At 33.8% G+C, this 19,627-nt stretch overlaps 1 pseudogene; it reads left to right on the top strand.

Moving 5' to 3' along the window:
* Positions 1 to 1,465: 1,465 nt before the first annotated feature.
* On the top strand, positions 1,466 to 19,226 carry LOC120116835 (annotated as a pseudogene).
* Positions 19,227 to 19,627: the final 401 nt, after the last annotated feature.

Here is a 19,627-nt window from a genome sequence, read left to right as displayed (position 1 = left end):
AAGTTCTCAGGCTGAGAATCAAACCCATCAATCTGAGTTTCGGCATCGACCATCTTGGAATAAACCTTATATAATGATAGTGACTCACGAGTGGTTGTAATTACTGCCATAAATGGTTTATACTCTCGTGACAAGCCTTTAAGGATGCTTACAATGTGCTCGACTTGAGACACTGGGCTCCCACAAGAAACAAGGGCGTCACAGATCTCTTTAACTCGGGTGAGATAAACTCAAATCAAGTCATCACCTTTCTTCATGGACTGAAGTTTGTAGTGAAGATTCATGACAGTAGTCGTGGATCAATTTGCAAAGAACTGCAGGACCGTATTCCAGACAACGGCAGCTGACTCAGCATCCACAAATTATGGCAGTAACGGGGCACTGATCGTGGAGAGAAGCCATGATGCAAGTGCACTGTCTTGTGCTATAAAGTCTTCATGAGCTTTATTCACCACTGTTTCACCATGCTCATTGACAACTGTTTCTGATGGAGCTGGTAAAGTGCCATTCAGTAACCGTTCAAGACGGTGACTCCGCACTATAAGCAGGACCTGTTGCTTCCATAACAGGAAGTTCGTCTTGTCAAGCACGAAATTCACTCATTTGCTAGTGAACAACCGAGCTTGTGAGGAGGACGAATCAGCAAAGAGCACCATCGTAGCTCAGCAGAACGCTCCAGGACCAAAAGCAAATGATACCATGTTGAATAATCAGGAAAACCCTTCAAGAACTTGTGCAATTTCTTTATTCAATCAAAAAGGAATGATTACACACTCACATTCTTTCAACTTATATAACAGTTTTTACAAGCTTGAAAATTGCTTAACAATATTCTGTTACACAATTAGTAATACCAATCTTGTAACCAACTACCTCTAGAATCATATTTAATCATCCCATACACAAGCATGCACGTGAGCATTCATGGGACTGATATACAACACGCAGTAACTCTCAACATTTTATAAAAAAAATGTTGATCTGACTATTTAGTTGATCGATAATTGTAATTCACTTAGATTTTTGTTTAGTGAATTCCTTTTATGGATATTGTTTTCCTGTCCTTTTATGAACTTAGATTTGATGTGCAAGGTACTAATTTGCTTATAAACTAGAGTTTTGTTTGTTCTGAATTCTGATTATCCTGATCTTTTGAGTGATATTGAGTTAACTGAGAATGGGTTTTTGAGAATCTTGAAGGAGGTTACTGAGATTGAGTTAAAGAGTTAACTTTTTATTTGGTGGCATTGTTGCCTATTATCTTGGGATCAAATAATGTTAAATCGTAAGATTTTGATGCATCAAAGGATTTGGATGTTGAATTTGACTTAGATTGAATTGCTTGTCTTCGGGTTTATGGCTTTAAGCGTGGAAAATTCTTTATATGGATGCCTTAGAATACACATATGAAGTCTCTTTGAATTTTAAGTTTGTGACTTCTGAGCTAGGGATGTCGATAGTGTGCATGTTAATGTTATTAGATAACCTTCTGTTCTTCCAATGGATTTTATTCTGTTTATTATGTGACTTCATTTTATAGCTATACAATCACTAAAGTACTATTTTTGCACCACCAGCCCAAAAAAATCTTAATTTCAGAGTAACTGTAACCAAATTCAGCAAATATGGAAGCCAACAAGGGCAGTATCCAACAGCTGCTAGCTGCAGAACAAGATGCTCAGCACATTGTCAACGCTGCAAGAAATGGTAGCACTATTATTATTCTCTGCATCTCTCACACCTGCTTGGAGAAAGTAATTATTTTTTTCTTAATTGTTTTGAATTGATGCAATCTTAGTTCAAGAATAATAAGATGTCAGTTTCAACGTTGAGTCCCTTTATTTGTTTGGAAGCTACATTCGGGATTTATAGTACATATTTTGCATGCTTGATATCTCTTGATAAAAAGAGTTTATTAAACAGTGTAAACACGTGCAAGCATGTGTGTGTTTTGTGGAAGCTGCATGATAATTTTTGTTTGCTGTTAGGCTACTCCCATTTAATGCCTACTAAGATGTGAACTAAATGTAGAAGAGAAGTTGACTTGTCTTTCATGGTTGCTTTTCTAATACTAGCAGTTGTTGCTTTTTCTGGAGGATTTGATGTCGACTCACTTCTGTTTTTTTCTTTGTCAGCAAAAATGGCCAGACTAAGACAGGCCAAGGAAGAGGCAGAGAAAGAGAATGCGCTCAAGTGGAGGATGAGTTTCAGAAGAAGGTAGCCGAGGTATGTGTCGTAACCGTTTTTCGTCCGGGTACGAAATATTTATTTGGCGGGAAAAATAATGTGAATAATAAATAATTTGGAAGTCGCTATCGGCCTTTTGGGTCAAGTAGGTCGAATACCTAAAAATTATCTTTTAAAAGAGTTTTTAAGAAAATATCAGTTAAAAGATGAACTGATCTGCGTTTATAACCAAAAATTCGTTCTTTTTATTAAAAAATGTATTCGTGGTCGGTTACGTTTAGGGAAGGATTAACACCCCTACAACGCCCAAAATTGATACTTTTTAATTATAAATTGTCTCTAATAATATAATTTTAAGAATTCAAATATATTTAATTTATAATTATGTTATTTCAAATTTTATTACTATAATTTTTAAGAAAATATATTAATTTAAATATATTTATAAAAATATTTATTTATTTAGAAATATCAGAAAAGGACTTCTAGGTGCCTTAAGACAGCTCTTTTCTTCGATATTAAAAAAATAAAAATAAATATTAAAATTTTAATAATTTAAATAAAACTAAATTATAATTTTTATAATGTTTAATTATTTAAAATACCAGAATAGAACATCCAGTTGTTTTAGGACTGCCCTTTTCTTTGATATTGAAAATAAATAAACATTATTATTTAAACGAATATATGAGTAATATTTTAAAATATTAAATTAAACATATTGAAAAAGATAATAATAAAAATAAATTGTAATTAACTAATGACTAAAACAAATAAAATTAAAATAACAGGAAAAAATGTAAAATATTTAAATTAATGGACATAATTTAAATTATAAAAAAAATTACTAATAGTGTAATAAATATCAATCTGAATTAAAATTAAAATTATAATAATAATAAGGGCTAAATAGAGTATTTTACCTTAAGATACATAACTAAAGTAATTTAACTCAAAATCAAAGATTTGATTTCAACAGGAAGCACACAATTAATATTGGAGTTTTTAACGTAAAAGCAGGGTAGGTTTTACTTTTCTATCAAAAAAGTTTTATTTTTATAATAGATAAAACAAAAACATCTTTTTTAGGTTTGAATTAGGAGGTCTTTTAATCAATTACTTGGTTTCAACTATACAGCTATTAATACGTGAATTAAGGGGCATATATATATATTAAATAATGACTAAAATTAAATAAAAATGAAATGAAATATAATATAATAATTAAAGTATAATAATAGAAATAAAATAAATTTGCAATTAGATAATAATCAAATAAAATAATTAAAATTATAACAATAAATTAAAAAAAATAAATAAACTTATGGTAAAAAAATACTAATATATCAGTAATTAAAATGTAAAAATACCACAATTAAAGGCTCTAATTCAAAATATTATGAAATTTATATAAAATTAGTGTAATTTAATTTTAATTATTAACCAATGATTAAAATATAAATTATTAAAATCTGAGAGACTAAATATGTTATTTACCATAAATATATATTTACTGATAATGACTAAATTATAAATAAAATAAAATTAGAAGACCGAATTTAAAATTACATAAATTTGATTTAAGTGACTAAAATGAAAGCTTACAAAGCTAAAGGCGTCGTGGAAATGGTTTGGCCATTCCTAAAATTACGGATATACCCCTCCCCTAAAACGGCGTCGTTTAGGGGAGGGTATTTATGCCCTTTATGGCCGGCCACAATGGCCATCTCTTCTCATTTTTTCTTTCTTTTCTCTCTTTAGAAGAGAGAAAATATTTTCTCTCAACTCTCTCTTCAATTCCTTCACCGGAGGGAAGAGAGTTCCGGCCGACAGCCACGCTTTGGCGCCGACCACCACCGCCGACCACTGTCACCGGTGGTCGGAAAATATAAAACTCTCTTAAAAGATAGATCGAAACGATCTAAAACCGAATCCAACCCTCTTCTTCTATAAAACCCGTCTTATTTACGTAGATCTACAAAAATACCTTCGAGTATTTCGAATCTTTTTGTCACGTGTGGATGTTTATTGTTTCTCCGGTGACCGTGGAGTCCTCTTTGGTAAGTTCTTTCTCTTTCGGTTTAATATTTGTTGGTTTTTGGTTGTTTGTGGCTCTTGGTTGCTGGTCGTTGGTCTCTGTCTCCTCTTTCTGTTTGTTCGTCGTTGTTGTAGTTTCTTGTTCTCCGTTGCTCTCTGTCTCTTTTTTTTGTTTGCAGGTGAGCCAAGACTTTATAGCTTCGATGAAGCTGTTGTCGGACCGATCCCAGAGGAGTTTCTCGGTGAGTCACCATAGCTATGGTGGTGACTCACCATAGAGCTCGACGTGGGCAGATGTTATCATGGCAGCAGAACTTCTGGAGTCTTCTGTTGGTGGCGTCGTGGCAGCGGCGGCAGCTGGAACGTCGTTGTGGCTACAACAGAGGCGGCGACGTGGCCCTAGGGTGATGATACCCTATGGTTTCTTGCTTGGGATCATCTGGACCGTTGGATGATAGCCAGATCCAACGGCTGTGATGCTGGCGGCTAACTGCTGAGATGAGAGAAACCCTAGAGTTTAGGGTTATTGTTGGATCTCTACTTGGGTCTGGAATTTGATAACTGGGCCTCCAAATTTGTAAAACGGGCCTTTGGGTCTTGGGCTTGTAATATTTAATAAATAATATATATTATTAATATTAATAATAATTATAATTATAATAATAATTTTAATAATAATAAATTTAAATTTAAAATGAAAAAATTGATGTCTACAGCTGCCCCTCTTTGCTCATCCTTGTGTTAACAAGAATAGAGCAAAGACGAAAAAGACAATAATAATTTTTTCATTTGGCTTCTTTTGAGCAGGATGGAAATGTTGAAAATATCATGCACTGAAGGGCTTACAGATGACCCGAAGGTTTTGAAAACATCAAAAAGCTCTCGAAGGCTTTTTGGAAACATCATGCACTGTAGGACTTACAGATGACCCTAAGGTTTGAAAACATCAAAAAGCTCCCGAAGGCTTTTTGGAAACATCATGCACTGTAGGACTTACAGATGACCCGAAGGTTTGAAAACATCAAAAAGCTCCCGAAGGCTTTTTGGAAACATCATGCACTGTAGGACTTACAGATGACCCGAAGGCTTGAAAACATCAAAAAGCTCCCGAAGGCTTTTTGGAAACATCATGCACTGCAGGACTTACAGATGACCCGAAGGCTTGAAAACATCAAAAAGCTCCCGAAGGCTTTTTGGAAACATCATGCACTGCAGGACTTACAGATGACCCGAAGGCTTGAAAACATCAAAAAGCTCCCGAAGGCTTTTTGGAAACATCATGCACTGCAAGACTTACAGATGACCCGAAGGTTTGAAAACATCAAAAATCTCCCGAAGGCTTTTTGGAAACATCATGCACTACAGGACTTACAGATGTGGGAAATAGTTTACTAAGTAAGAAACTATGAAAATCGTTTTCTTACTTTTCAACAATTTCATTTTTAAAAAAGATTGAATGAGAAACTATGGAAATCGTTTTCTCATTATTTTTCAAAATAACATGTTGATTGGGTAACATGCCCCAATCTCAAGATAAGGCTGTTAGAAATAGTTTACTAAGTAAAAAACTAAGAAAATCGTTTTCTTACTTTTCAACAATTTCATTTTAGAAAAGATAAAATGAGAAACTATGAAAATCGTTTTCTCATTCTGTTTTTTGAAATAACATGTTGATTGGGTAACATGACCCAATCTGAAGATAATGCTCATTTTTGTGGATTGCGTCCATCTCTTCTTCAGATGTTTGCATGATTCCTGTATTTGTGGTTTTGAATACCTTCTTTATGTAAGGTATTTTTTTACCATGAATCTTCTTGTTCTTCTGAAGATCTGTGAAACTTTATGTTTGAATGTACTCAGATGTATTAATGTAATACATCGTCTATTGTGTAAATGATAATCTTATGAATGCATGAATGTTGATGCAATCTTCATTTGACTTCAAAGTGGTGAACTTGGTCTTCCTTCAATTCATCATTTATTGCCAGGGTTACCTCTGGATATCAGTGTAGAAACTTATGCTATAAAGCTTGCATTTCTGTAGAATCATCTAATCAACTTGTATCTTTGCGTCATCTTAACTTCATTTAAGTCTCAGAAGAAATGTTTCATTTATGGAACTCTTGCCGTAGTCAGAGCTATGACCTTGATGTCCTATTTTGTCTTTGGTAACACCGACTTTCTTTGTCTGGACTTGTGTAGAAATCCCATAAAGCTTTCATCTTTGAAAAGAGAATCTATCATCTTTAAAAAGAGAATCTTTCATCTTTGAAAAGAGAATCTATCATCTTTGAAGAATGTAGATGTGGATATGCCTGACTCAACAGGGATTAATTAGGGGAGTAGAGTCTGTTCTGATTTGACTCTTGAAACACATCATAAGGAGAATTTATCTCAATTCCTTTCATGTCCCCACATTTAAATCAAATCTCGAATAAGGCAACTTGGACCATATCATGTCGAGATACTTAACAACAACCTGTAGTTCAACCTTAGTTGGTACCACTAGTTTCTTGTTGTTAAAATTTCAGCTCTCTTTCTGAGGAAAGAAATTTTCATCATATCTCACTTCTAATCTTGGGGTTGAAGAAGACAGACTTCATCTTGGATCAATAACTTGAAACCATATGATTGCAACATTGGTTCAACACCATAATCACTGGTTCGTAAAACATTTGACAATATATTCATCTTCTCATGTGGTTTCAGCTCAAATGTTCGTAAAGCATTTGACCACACATTCATCCTTTTTTTATGGCTTATGCCAAGATTTCTCAATCATTGAAGTTCTTTGCCTAGTGTTCAAAGTTTTTGTATGATGTCACAAGATCACTTGAGAACAAAACTCAATTGGAATACAAGTGAAATACTGGTATGACCAAAAAGTTGGTCAAATTCACGATATGCTAGTGTCGAACTGAATAAGAGACACTAATTGATCTTGATATCATCTCTGAAAAAGGCAAATGTGATACTGATCATGCTTTCTTTCATAATGAGCATTGTAGAAAGTAGAAACACTTCAGCTATAGGATCTATATACAGAAATATATTCATGGATTTCTTGTTGCTGGGGATGGAACGCACATGATAAACCCCAAAAATTCAGTTCAGCCTGGCTGGTAATGATACCCCCAGTAACATCGGGAAAGAGCAATATAAATGAGCTTCTCTCTTCAATGTCATCAAGTAAACAAAACTGATATGAAAAATAGCTTCGTAACCTCAACAGTATGGTTGAAACTAACTGGCAGAAATCTCAAAGAAATATTTTCAATTATCACCGACACACAAAAGGCCAAATTCAGAGTTTGAGGTCTCGATGAACTGATCATTGGATGGAATGGTCTACAAAGGGACCATTTTTATTCATGATGTAGTTTAACACACTGTCATGTGATACATGGTTTAAGAAGATTGGGTATTTGAAACCATACTTGCTGAGTAGATATTTGTTCAACAACATGATCATATACAATTGCCTGATGAATGAAGCAATTATGTGTAGTCAGCTCGATTGTCACTGTTTCATCATTTTCATTCTTCATATATTTCTGTCTCATTGGAAATATCTGCTCAAGTCAATGATCTTGACACAGGATGTTGTGGGCCTTCAGTATGCCCCAACATTGGCTAATACAAGATTTCAAAATGCATCAACAGTTCTGATTCTGATTGAAATAGGCTTTCAGCATGCCCCAGCATTTTACTGATAAATATTCAGAATATTTCAACATTTCTGATTCGGATTGAAAAGGGTTTTTAGCATGCCCCAACATTTGCTTCTTGTTAATCTGAGCCATCAAAATGCCCCACATGTATTTGTCTGAAGTGAGCTTTCGAGATGCCCCAATATTTTGCTTCTGATTCAACTCTCAATGTATGTTTAACTGGAATATCATGATCCTCATGAGGTCCAATTTTGACAATGCACTGTGGTGCTTGTAGCTTTCTTCATGCCCCAAATCTATTTATCTTAAATACTCTCATTCTAGTGTCACTGAACAGCAGTGTTGTCAAGTAACTGGAGAAATTCTCTTCATGTTGTCACAAATTTAAGAGGTACTCAATCATTCTGACAGAAACGTCTGAAATGAGGTGACCATTTTCTGTATCTGGAGGGGTCTAGTCAGACATAGCAGTATAAATAGCTTGGTAATCCGTTCCAGGCTGACACAGTGGCTTATCATCTTTCAGTGAAAGCCATCTCTGAAATATACTTTTTCTGTGGGATAGAAACCAATTTATGCAAACAGTAATCTGATGCAATAACAAGACTACATATACAGTGGTACAAGCTCTTGAAAAATCTACACTCATGCAACATGTTGATTCTGATAATAACTCATCTGATTATGAAGCGATCTTTCAGGATGATTTCACAGATATTGATAGTTCTTTCTGATACCGAGGAAATCCTGAATTCTGATTCTGATGAGGAGAATAAAATGTTATACTTGACAAAAATGGGATTCTCAGAGGCTGAGGCTTTAATAGCCATGGAGATATGTGCTTCAGATTCATCAATTACAGAGTTGACAGATTTTATATGTGCTGATCAAATGGCTAAGGCTGCTGACGTACTTCTTCCAGTAGAAGGTAGGAATTCATTATACAATGACCCCAATTACAAGCAAAGGCGAAACTTGGGCTATGATTTTTGAAAAGGGAGAAGCAGAGGAAGCTTGAAAAGAAGCTTCTTAATGAAGACGATCATGCAGTTCATCTTTCAATTTCAATGATTGGTTATGGGATTCCTACCGAACCAGATCAGATAACTCAAAGAACACTTCCAGAAGATGCTATTGGGTCTTCTTATTTCTACTATGAACAAATTCATCTTTCAAATCCAATGATTGGTTCTGTGGTTTTTATATCAAACCAGATCAGATAACTCAAAGAACACTTCCAAAAGATGTTATGAGCACATTCATCTTCTAAATTTAATGATTGGTTTTTGGGGTTCATACCAAACCAGATCAGATAACTCAAAGAACACTTCCAGAAGATGCTATGAGCACACGGCACTTGTTCCACTTGAATATGATGAGGTGGAAATACTTCTAGGTTTCCCTAAAAACCATATACAAGGATCTGTATAGAGACATGTTCCATGGTGATATCAAAGTCCTGTCTCTTTTCTCTGGGATTAATGATGCAGAGGTTGCCTTTTACTGTCTTGGCATAATTTTGAAAACAGATGTGCAAGAACTGAATGATGATCGCTTGGAGCAATTGATGAGTAGTTTTAACGGTCTTGATCTTGTGGTCGGTGGCATCCAGCGTAACAACCTTACTGGAAGAAATATACATTATCAGGATGAGCTAGACAATTTTTTTGGTGCATTTTCTTGCAATGACTGTTACAACGACTGTCTCTTTTGCTACTCCAAGATATATCATACTCTTACTGAACCATGGAAAAGTTTAATTGACGGAAAACTGATTATCTTCAACTTTTGGAATTCTGTAACCAATGTTACCCTATATAAAAGGCTTATAAGGGTATATTCTTTTCCAATGTCTTATTCTGTGCCATAAGTCCTCAAATTCAAATTCAGTAATCTTCTGAAGGACATAATGGATATCATCTTGACAAAGAAAATGATTGGCATAGAAGAAGTAGCAATGATGTATCAATACTTGAGCCAGTATCACGGTATAACCAGAGTGTAGGTAGTGAATTGTTCATGGCTCTATGATGTAATCTTCTAGAGAACATGAATTGATGGTTGGGAAAAATAATCTGTCTGGTGATGCTTATCGCCCTCAACATGAGATAAACGATAATCTTTCTTGATGACCTCAAATAATGTCATAGGGGAGTGTCACAATTTCAATTCTCCAGACTTTCTGGCTTCTCAGACCACTTGCCTTCAAAAATGTGAAGTGCTTCATTATTCTGGCCTCGTTCATTCTTTTTCTACAACAGAGGTAGAATAAGCAACAATTGCTTCAAGGACCTTTCTCATTTGAAGACTGCCCTGTTTGAAAATGTTTTTTCCTCCTTTGTTTATTGAAGAATTTTACAAAGTATTGCCCCTTTCAGGTTCACAATATAATCAAATCATAAACAATAAGTTTAATGAATATCTAATAAATCAACTACACTTTTAAATCATTCAAAAATCATAATCCTATAGCAAGTGTCAAAAATATTGGCTGATTTAAGGTATATGTTGGTTCTGGTAAAGTAAGTTCTTTAAAGTTGGTTCAGTATGTCGCTTCGGGCTTCCACTAACTTGAAGAAATGGTTGTTATGCTCATCTTGTAGAGATACTTCTTGATTCCAGAATCTCAGGAATGTCTTTGGGATGTGCGGTGCTTCATTTAAGAGCTTAAGATCATCTCTTATGTTGTTTGTTGCACCATTCAATATTCGAGCCGCCTTTTCAGGTTTTCAACTCGAATCCTCCTTTGGTTCTAAGATTTTATTTAAAAATTTATATCTTGAACCCCCTTTTATCATTTTTTATATCATGCATTAAAGATTTTAAAGACCAATTTTTGCAAATAAAAATCAATCTTGAGAGGCGGGATGAATTCTGAAGATATTCTCTTTAAATGCCCTCAATCTTGCTTTGCTTGACTTGGATCTGCCTGGCTGGGGATTTTTCCATCATGGATCCCTCTAGATTGCCAAATTTTGGAATCATTTTCATTTTTCATATCTTCATCATTTATTGCTCTTCTTGTTTGATTATGAATCATCGAATTAATTGTACTTGATCTATTTTGTAACTTGAGGCTCCATGAGTCACCTATCTTGATCCAAATTTTTTTTTTTTACTGAAGAAGCATAATACTTCAATTTCTTTGAACACCTTTTTTTTCATTTTGTCATTTTTCTTTTTCAAACATAATATCTCTTGACAAATCCGAGTTTATTTGGTTTCTCAGAAATTTCCTATCTATTTTTGCAAAGATCAACACTTTCAGGAAAATGCCTTTATTTCCCACGGAACCTTTATGTAAAGGCAATACTAGATCACTCTTGGAACTCTCTTAGATGTACTTTTTGTTTGTGACCTTTATCATCCATTTCTGATACATCTGCCCATGGCAAATAACTTTCAATTGGTTCCCATCAATAAGGTTTAATTGATCAAATCGAAATTGGATACATTCAGTCTTCTCCAATTTTTCTTCCTTTAGGATACAAATAATGGGATCTCAACTTCAATTGATAATACTGCTTCCATCCCATAGACTAAACATAAGATGTTGCCCCAGTAAATGTTCGCACAGTAATTCAATATGCATATAAGGCAAAAGGTAGCTTCTCGTGCTAATCCTTGTAAGCTTCAATGGTCTTTGTAATTATCTTCTTAATGTTCTTATTTGCTCCTGCAAATGCCCCATTCATCTTTAGGCGATATGACACTGAGTTGGCATGTTTGATCTGTGCGCGAAGTTCAGTCATCTCATGGAAGTCCTTGTAACAAGAGATATCTCCAGGGGGATGAATATTCAAGATTAACTTTACTTACATGAAAAATGTAATTAATGCATGATATATTTATTTCAATCAATCATTTTTTCTTCTCTGAGTATGCTCCAATTATCTTCAATAAGTTGGTCCATGATGCCTCATCTCGTCTCTTCTTGTAGTAAGATTCACGGATAATTGAAAGTTTGGTTCTTTTGAGGTCTTTTGGTTTATGATGGTTTTGTGTTTGGAATGACCAATGTGTGACTTTTGAAGTCGTATATGTAGTGGAATGTAGTATCATCAATTAACTCTACCCGAAAAGGTAAACATCTGGAGTAGGTGTCTCAAAAACAGGTAGAGACATTACTTCAGAGTCTCAGATAAATGTATTGTCAGGATTTGATTTTGGTAAGGGTCGAGTAATTGGCATTGGATGGGATATTGAAGATATAATTTTATCACTTGCCAATAGATCTATAACTCTTGAAAAATTAAAAGAATATTTAATCTACTTGTTACTCAATAATCTCAAGGTTAAAACTTGATTCCTTGCTCATAACCATAAAAGCAATACATATTTATTTATTGCACAAAAGGTGGAAGAAGGAAAAAAAACAAGTTCAAACAGGATGCTGAAAGTAGAAAAGTACTACAGTGGTAGATAACACTTCCACTTATTTATTTTATTATGCCTCATTACTCTTATAATGGTATGTAATAGGATCAGGGTTCTTTTCTTCATTTACCCCCCATTTCTTGATCATTTCTTGTGTCAAAACCCCTTTGTCAACAAGCATCTCAATTTCTTTTAACAGTGGCCTACAATTGCCTGTAGAATGCCCATTTACCCCCAAGTGGAAATTACAAACACTATTTTGATCATAGCTATGAGCAGAAGGGTTTGATGTCACTTTAGTTGGTCTTGGTGTGATGTATTGACCTTTAACCAAATGAGGATACAAGTCTGAAATGGAAGTTTGGAACACTTCCAAAGTTTTTCTTGATCGCATGACTTCTTTGGTCGATCCGAACAATTACTCGCTCTTTTTCTTTTGCAATTGCGAGGATCTGGATGCGAATTCATTCATATGATCAGTTTTGCTTTTTGATCTGTCGGGCTCTGGATGTGATTTTTGAGTTTTCTTCATTGATTACATTCTCAATTAAATCTCCACTTGTCACAAGATTCTCGAATTCCTTTGTCGGATTTCCCTGCATTAACTCGAAGAAAGGCGTTGAAAGAGAATCACGAAACATACGTGATATTTCTTCTTCTAATATGGGAGATTGAACTTGTGCTGCCACCCCTCTCCATCTTAAGGCATATTCTTGAAATCTTTCATTGGTTTTCTTCTTTACTCTTCGAAGATCCATACGTGTTGGAACTAAGCCTTTAACATACGATATTGTCCCAAAAATGCATCAGCTAGATCTACACATCTCTTGATCTGTTCTTGGGTCAAACTGATTGTACCAGACTACTGTTGGGCCAACAAGACTATCATGGAAAGAGTGAATTAATAGATCATCAGAACTCAATATCCTTCCATTTTCTGCAAAACATTCTCAAATGGATTAAGGGACAACTGGTGCCATCATATTTCTCAAAATCAGGCATTTTAAATTTATGGGGAATAATCAAATCTGGAACCAAGCTGAGCTCTCTTGCTTCTAATTCTTTGTGGTGGGCACTAACATCTTTCATGTTTCTGATTGCTTTCTCTGTCCTCTTGACTTTCTCCTCATATTGTGAATAATTAATGAGGCTATTCTTTGGGTTGAGTGGGATGCCCCAGGGTATGTTATCTTCTCGACTCTTCAATCTGATAGCACAATTTCTCTTTAGCAGTTATCTCTTCTTTATCAGATTCCATTCCTGAATAATTTGATTGATCATCTGGTACTGAATCTGACGCTTCTTTCCTTATATCACGAGGTAACCCTGTCAATTGTTCTGGCCACTGGTCTTGTAGTCCATTATAAGATTGCTCCATTGTTTTCATGATGATAGTATAGTAATATAAATGAATGGTCTTGGTTTTTACTGTTGCAAAACCTTTCATGAATTATTTACATGTTTTTATAATTAAAGTACATAACAATACTTTAAATAAAAATGTGAAAAATGCATAAATGGAAAAAATAAGAATGCAAAATGTGCATTTCAAAGGCAAACATAAAAGTATGAATGCAAAATGAAAAATGCAAAGAGCAAAATGAAAATGCATGTATGAAAAGGTGTTTTCAAGAGTGATCATCTTAGAACAGATTTCATTGAACACAAAGTTTCGGTACATCAAACAAAACTTTTACATGTAGGGGACAACTTTTAGTCCTAACTTTACATATAGGGAATAACTTTCTTATTTTCTTCTCTAAAACCAAGTTAGTTTATCAGCTAATGAGCCATATTGCTTGTCTGGACTGCAGCTTCTTCCATGACATTCTGGTGTTCTTTCATCTCCTATGTCAATTCTCGGAGTTGCTCATTTTCCCTTGTGAGAGAACATTTGTGTTCAAAAAGTTTTTGGACAAGATCTTCATGTATGTTGCAACTTTTTTCCAGTTTGGTGACCCCTGCTATCCACTCTTCTGGGGTGTTTCCTATACCAGCATTTTGAAAGGCTTGACTGACCTTCTGGAAATCTTCATGTATGGTTTCCATTTTGGTGCTCAATTTTATCGTTTCAATCTTCAAATGACGTATTTGAGCTTCAAACCTCAGCAAATCTTCTTCTCTCTGGCGCCCCCTACTGATATTCTTACCTTTGAAGACTTTTGGTATTAATCTATCAGGACCCTCGGTTACCAAACTAGGTCGATCATTTACCATAAATTGTAAGGTTCCATGATCCAAAAGACTTTGGACTCGGCGTTTGAAGGCAAGACAATTCTCGATGGTATGTCCTTGAGCTCCGGCATGATATTCACAATGAACGTTGATGTTATACCAATTTGGATACGGAGGTTGGAACAGTTTTATATAATATGGATCCACTTCTCGTGCTTCAAGTAACTTTTCATACAACTCTTTATATGATATAGGTATAGCATCAACATGAGAATCGCCTTTTGTCTTGAATTGAACTTGAGTTTTAGATATCGGGAGCATACTAAACTTCGATGATTTCAGGTTACATGATTTCTTCTCTTCTCTGGAAGCTTTTACAATTGTCATCATTTCTTTGGTATCTCCAGATGACTTGTGAATACGGATGATGATTATCTGTAACTTCTCCAATTGATTAGGATCAGAAGTCCCTTGCATATTTGAGATTGCAGGATTATGTTCATTAAGTTTTCTCTCTTTCTGTGCAGGAATCTCTTCTCTTTTGGCCAAAACAGATATTCTATCCATCATCTTGGACATCTGCTCTCTTATTTCTCGTATCTCCTCTTGCTCCTTAATGGACACATGATCTCTAGGTGCATAGCTCTCTTCTATCCTCGGAGTTTCCTCAGGATGTCTTTTCTTGGCCGCATCATTTTGTTTGATCATAGAACTTTTGTCCATTTACGATTTCTTTCCAATATGATGAACAGTCTTTCAAGTAAACACCTTTTTGGTTATGCTATGATCATGCAATGCAACCAAAAGAAATGAGAAAAAATAAAATAGTTAGTACCAACTAATAAAAAATCTATCTATCAAGGTATAAATCTTAACCTCATGCTTTCTAGTTCCATGTTTTGTTAGGAAAAATTAACCTAACCGCATGATTTTTAGTTCGCAGGCATTTATTCAAAAAAATAATAATAAATTAAAAACTAAAACTTATTTCTCCTTTGTGTATACCTATGGAAATGGTTTCAGTATTGTCTTAGATTAGGAGAATTTCTAGGGTTTATTATATGCAGTTTTTAGTTCTAGGAGTAAAGGTACTCGAACTGTCCCTATTGATGCCCCCTTGGGCTGTTAACCCTCAATCCTAGTCCATCACAGACTAAAGTGGATCGAGTTCAATTCGAGGGGATACATTTCTCTATGCCTGACACGGAGAATAAATTCTCACGAAGACATAGAGCATATGAACCCCGAAAGTTACTTGCTAGGTCTGACACGGAGAATAAATTCTCACGAAGAGTCGCTTTCACTTCCACTTAAAAGGGACAAACTCAATTATAGAGCTTTTGGATGCAAGTGTTGGTGTTGAGGAGAAATGTTCAAACCTTTGACCGAAAAATAAAAATAAATACTTGCAAATAATGAAATATTATAAGAAAATATATAAATACTATGAAAAAATAATTATATAAAAAAATTGAAAAGAAAGAATTATAAATCAAATATATGAATTTTTTAATTTATAATTAATAGAGACAATTTATAATTGATTTTAAAAGTTTGACCAGACCCCAGCGGAGTCGCCAAGCTGTCGTAACCGTTTTTCGTCCGGGTACGAAATATTTATTTGGCGGGAAAAATAATGTGAATAATAAATAATTTGGAAGTCGCCATCGCCTTTTGGGTCAGGTAGTCGAATACCTAAAAATTATCTTTTAAAAGAGTTTTTAAGAAAACATCAGTTAAAAGATGAACTGATCTGCGTTATAACCAAAAATTCGTTCTTTTATTAAAAATGGATTCGTGGTCGGTTACGTTAGGGAAGGATTACACCCCTACAACGCCCAAATTGGTACTTTTTAATTAAATTGTCTCTAATATAATTTTAAGAATTCAAATATATTTAATTTTAATTATGTTATTTCAAATTTATTACTATAATTTTTAAGAAAATATATTAATTTAAATATATTTATAAAAATTATTTATTAGAATATCAGAAAAGGACTTCTATGTGCCTTAAGACAGCTCTTTTCTTCGATATTAAAAAAAAAATAAATATTAAAATTTTAATAATTTAATAAACTAAATTATAATTTTTTAATGTTTAATTATTTAAAATACCAGAATAGGACATCCATTGTTTTAGGACTGCCCTTTTCTTTGATATGAAAATAATAAACATTTATTTAAACGAATATATGAGTAATATTTTAAAATATTAAATTAAACATATTGAAAAAGATAATAATAAAAATAAATTGTAATTAACTAATGACTAAAACAATAAAATTAAAATAACAGGGAAAAATGTAAATATTTAAATTAATGGACATAATTTAAATTATAAAAAAATTACTAATAGTGTAATAAATATCATCTGAATTAAATTAAAATTATAATAATAATAAGGGCTAAATAGAGTTTTACCTTAAGATACATAACTAAAGTAATTTAACTCAAAATCAAAGATTTGATTTCAACAGGAGCACACAATTAATATTGGAGTTTTCAACGTAAAAGCAGGGTAGGTTTTACTTTTCTATCAAAAAGTTTTATTTTTATAATAGATAAAACAAAACTCTTTTTTAGTTGAATTAGGGGTCTTTTAATCAATTACTTGGTTTCAACTATACAGCTATTAATACGTGAATTAAGGGGCATATATATATATATATAATATATATATAATATATATATATTAATAATGACTAAAATTAAATAAAAATGAAATGAAATATAATAATTAAAAGTATAATAATAGAATAAAATAAATTTGCAATTAGATAATAATCAAATAAATAATTAAAATTATAACAATAATTAAAAAAATAAATAAACTTATGGTAAAAAAAATACTAATATATCAGTAATTAAAATGTAAAATACCACAATTAAAGGCTCTAATTCAAAATATTATGAAATTATATAAATTAGTGTAATTTAATTTTAATTATTAACCAATGATTAAAATATAAATTATTAAAATCTGAGAGACTAAATCTGTATTTACCATAAATATATTTACTGATAATGACTAAATTATAAATAAAATAAAATTAGAAGACCGAATTTAAAATTACATAAATTGATTTAAGTGACTAAAATGAAAGCTTACAAAGCTAAAGGCGTCGTGGAAATGGTTTGGCCATTCCCAAAATTACGGATATACCCCTCCCCTAAAACGGCGTCATTTAGGGGAGGGTATTTATGCCCTTTATGGCCGGCCACAATGGCCATCTCTTCTCATTTTTTCTTTCTTTTCTCTCTTTAGAAGAGAGAAAATATTTCTCTCAACTCTCTTCAATTCCTTCACCGGAGGGAAGAGAGTTCCGGCCGACAGCCACGCTTTGGCGCCGACCACTGTCACCGGTGGTCGAAAAATATAAAACTCTCTTAAAAGATAGATCGAAATGATCTAAAACCGAATCCAACCCTCTTCTTCTATAAAACCCGTCTTATTTACGTAGATCTATAAAAATACCTTCGAGTATTTCGAATCTTTTTGTGACGTGTGGATGTTTATTGTTTCTCCGGTGACCGTGGAGTCCTCTTTGGTAAGTTCTTTCTCTTTCGGTTTAATATTTGTTGGTTTTTGGTTGTTTGTGGCTCTTGGTTGCTGGTCGTTGGTCTCTGTCTCCTCTTTCTGTTTGTTCGTCGTTGTTGTAGTTTCTTGTTCTCCGTTGCTCTCTGTCTCTTTTTTTTTGTTTGCAGGTGAGCCAAGACTTTATAGCTTCGATGAAGCTGTTGTCGGACCGGTCCCAAAGGAGTTTCTCGGTGAGTCACCATAGCTATGGTGGTGACTCACCATAGAGCTCGACGTTGGCGGATGTTATCATGGCAGCAGAACTTCTGGAGTCTTCTGTTGGTGGCGTCGTGGCAGCGCAGCGGCAGAACATCGTTGTGGCTACAACAGAGGCGGCGACGTGGCCCTAGGGTGATGATACCCTAGGGTTTCTTGCTTGGGATCATCTGGACCGTTGGATGATAGCCAGATCCAACGGCTGTGATGCTGGCGGCTAACTGCTGAGATGAGAGAAACCCTAGAGTTTAGGGTTATTGTTGGATCTCTACTTGGGTCTGGAATTTGATAACTGGGCCTCCAGATTTGTAAAACGGGCCTTTGGGTCTTGGGCTTGTAATATTTAATAAATAATATATTATTATATTAATAATAATTATAATATAATGATAATTTTAATAATAATAAATTTAAATTTAAAATGAAAAAATTGATGTCTACAGTATGAATTCGTAGATTTCGTGATCTAGCGTGTTTCAATGACAGCAATGTGCCGAAAATCTATATATGAGCAACTGACCCTTGTTTGGCTTCTATCACAATTGTAATTCAAAAATGGATCATTTGCTTAAATATCTCATAGTTCATAATTTTGTAAGTCTTCAAAAAAATTCCGATATTCTTATTCGTGTGTGGATCATCATACAGAGTAGCCGAGACTCGGGGGCTAATGTGAAGCGGCTCGAGATCGAAACGGATGCAAAGATCAATCACTTGAAGAATGAAGCTGCAAGGATATCTCATGACGTTGTACAGATGCTTTTGAATAATGTGACAACTATGAAGAACTAGGGATCTTCTATGAAGAATAATGGTTTAGTTGTCTACAACCTTCAATCAGGCCTGTATGATTATGTCAAAATTCAGAGCTCATGCTTGGGAACAATTTTATGTCACAATTTATCATTTTTTGTTATTTCGTTTGTGCCATGTTTTTGGATGACGATGTTCAAGTTCTGAAATAAAATTTAACGTGTGTTCCCAAAGAAATTCTCTCTCTTCAATGTTTTTAGAATGCTCTCTACCATTATCTCAACGCTTGAGAATGATGATATTATCTCAACGCTTGAGAATGATGATATATGTTTTTTTAATAGTACGAGATAAGGTAATATTTGTTTAGAATTTTTTTAGTCATACATACACATTAAAACGTTGTTTAAATTCGAATCTTTTAAGGAGAGATTTACTTTTACTATAAAGTTTGGCATCTCAATTAGAGATGGCAATTTCACTTGAATCCATAGATGTTCAGCACTCATTCAAATCTAACGAATTCTGATCAGATTGATTTTTTTTTATTTTGAAAATTTGGATTCGATTTTTTTAAGAATGAGATTGGTCGAATTTGAGTTTAGGTGAAAAAATGTGATCTAATTCAACA

This window comes from Hibiscus syriacus, unplaced genomic scaffold, assembly GCF_006381635.1.
Source record: "Hibiscus syriacus cultivar Baekdansim isolate YM2019G1 unplaced genomic scaffold, ASM638163v2 tig00110303_pilon, whole genome shotgun sequence".
NCBI classification, from domain to species: domain Eukaryota; kingdom Viridiplantae; phylum Streptophyta; class Magnoliopsida; order Malvales; family Malvaceae; genus Hibiscus; species Hibiscus syriacus.
This window is presented reverse-complemented; position numbering and strand designations above follow the sequence as displayed.